Raw genomic sequence first — 2751 nt, forward strand, 5'->3', positions numbered from 1 at the left:
ACACATGCATATATATTTTATATATATATGTGTATACATATATATATATGTATTTATATATATATATATCCATGTATATATATATACACACACATATATAAACGTATATACTGGTATACATACATAAACATACACATACACAATCACACAGACACGCGCGCGTGAGCATATATGTATATACATATATATATACATACACATATATATAAACATACATACATATACACATATATAAACACATATACGCATACACTGTATACATACACAAACACATACGCATTCACACACGCGTGTGCATGCGCATACATACGCACTCGCATACGCACACGCATATCTTACACTCCCTTTTTCAAGCTATGAAGCTTTCTTCTTTTACGTTTTCCAAATCTACCTGATTGCAATACATCTTTTCCTCGACAACTCATATTCCTTTCAGGAATCGTATACAGACGTGTATAAAATTCTATGGAAGCGTTTCGGTGTGAGAGAGGCTGTTTTTATGTGCTTGACTGAGCAGAGGTTGCCACTGGCATGCCTGTGTGGATTGCTTCTACATGGTTTCGGGTTCAGTGCCACTGCATGGCAACTTGGGCAACAATCTGGTACTATAGCCCCAGGCAAACAAATCACATGTGAATGGATTTTGCCGCACGGCAACTTCCACGTTTTGCATCAATCTTCTCAGATTTACTCATGAAGCAGTGTTCTTATTTTCAATTAGAACAATGTTCTCTGAGCATGCAGAGTTCTTCGAGGCACAAGCCGTGTTATAAAATCCTGCCTAGAAACGTGTTTTCACCTCAAGAAACTAATGGTACTACGCATTTTAAAACTGCCGACATTAATTGATATTTATCTCTTAATGGATGAAGTACTTTTTATTGACCTTACCTTAACGGAACAGTAATGTATATGTATATATATGTATATATATATATATATATATATATATATATATATATATATATATATATATATAATGTATCAACTCAATATATATATATATATATATATGAGGAGACCCCATTCGGTCATGACTGACGATGGGATTGCACCTAGAAAATTACCCTCCGAGGCACAAGTTCGGGCAAAGTTGTTTGTGGAAGGCCAGCAGTCGCCCATGCATACCAGCCTCCCCTCTCTACATCACTGATGTTATGGAAGGAAAAGGCAAGGGGGCCGATACAGCTGAGTTAATTGGAGTAACGTGAAATAAAGTGTCTTGCTGAAGAACATAACACGCAGATCGGTCTGAGAATCGAACTCACAACATCACGATCGTAAGCTCGTAGCTCTAACCACTGAGCCATTTAGGCGCTGGCGTGACTGTGTGGTAAGAAGCTTGTTTCCCAGCCACATAGTTCTAGGTTCACTTCGACTGGGTGGCTCCATGGGTAAGTGTCTTCTAATATAGCGTCGGGCCGACCAAAGCCTTTGTCGGGCAAATATATTCTTTTCTACTTTAGGCACAAGGCCCGAAAATTTGGGGAGAGGGCCCCAACCGATTAGATCGACCCCAGTAGGCAACAATTCTTTATGTTCTGACTACAAATCCAACCGAGCGGTGAACTTTACCTTTCATCCTTTAGGGGTCGGTACAATAATGTCTTAGAGTCAACGTTTGAGAGTGGACCTGTCACTTCAAAATTGTTAGCCTTGTGTCTATATTAAAAGCAATTATTTTTTTTGAAACTTAAATTTCATTTAAATTTGTGATTTAATGAACGACCGTAGTTTGCGAGGAGAAAATGAATAGCTTTGCTGTTAGGGACAAAAAATGTCCGGTATATATCTGAAACTTTTTGTTTGTGTTTGTGTTTTCGAGTTACTACTTAAACGTGTGTATATGTGGATAAAAAAAGCTTCCAGAGATATCTTTTACCTCTTATCTTTCACTGGTTTTCGTCAGTAGACTGTGGCCATACTGGGGCATTCCTTCGAAGAATTTTAGTCGAATGAATCGATCGCAATACTTTTTAAAACATGATACTTATTCTAGCATCTCTTTTACCGATCCGCTAAGTCAAGCGATGGTGGGGGTACAAACACAGGCACACAGACATACATGCATACATACGACGTCTACCAAATCCACCCACAAGTCTTTCATCGACCCGTCGCTATAGTAGAAGACACTTGCCCATGGTGCCACGCAGTAGGACTCAGCCAGGTAACATGTGGGTGGGAAGCAGACGGCTATGGATAACAAATTATATGCTGGGATATGATTATCGAATAATATGTAATAAATCTATCAAAATTTGTTTAATATAAATTTTCGAAGCTTTCTAGGTTGTTACAGATAAAAAGTAGGAAAACATGAAATAATCAGAACAAAACAGAAAAAATGAAAAACTAAAATCCTTATGATCAAACTGTCAAGCATCTCAAATACAGCAGTTCAATACATACGAAGCTAAATCACAGAAAAAAGAAGCAATATATATATATATATATATATATTCTCGTTACAATAACTACCTCTACATATCAATATTCATAGAAATATGTGTGTGTATATATATGTGTGTGTATGTGTGTGTGTGTGTGTGTGTATGTGTGTGTATATGTGTGTGTGTAAGGTTTTTTATTCTCTCTTTGTTTATTTCCTCGTGTTCCTTTCTGTTGAAGAGCGTAGGCTCGAAACGTAAAAGGCTTTCTCACCTTCCTGAGCGTTAAACTAATACACCTGCTTGTTGTTCATACACCTGTCTTCTTTTTGGGTTTTTCTGTAAATTTCAACTATATATA

The 2751-nt window shown here is 37.2% G+C and overlaps 1 protein-coding gene and 1 long non-coding RNA gene across 3 annotated transcripts in view; one reads left to right on the forward strand and one right to left on the reverse strand.

The window, feature by feature from the left end:
* Positions 1-2751, reverse strand: part of LOC128248031 (CLIP domain-containing serine protease B4-like) — a 69237-nt gene that overhangs the window by 55536 nt on the left and 10950 nt on the right. The window lies entirely within an intron of this gene.
* The window catches only part of LOC128248032 (uncharacterized), a 32832-nt gene that overhangs the window by 520 nt on the left and 29561 nt on the right, over positions 1-2751 (forward strand). The window lies entirely within an intron of this gene.

This window comes from Octopus bimaculoides, chromosome 6, assembly GCF_001194135.2.
Source record: "Octopus bimaculoides isolate UCB-OBI-ISO-001 chromosome 6, ASM119413v2, whole genome shotgun sequence".
Taxonomy (NCBI): Eukaryota; Metazoa; Mollusca; class Cephalopoda; order Octopoda; family Octopodidae; genus Octopus; species Octopus bimaculoides.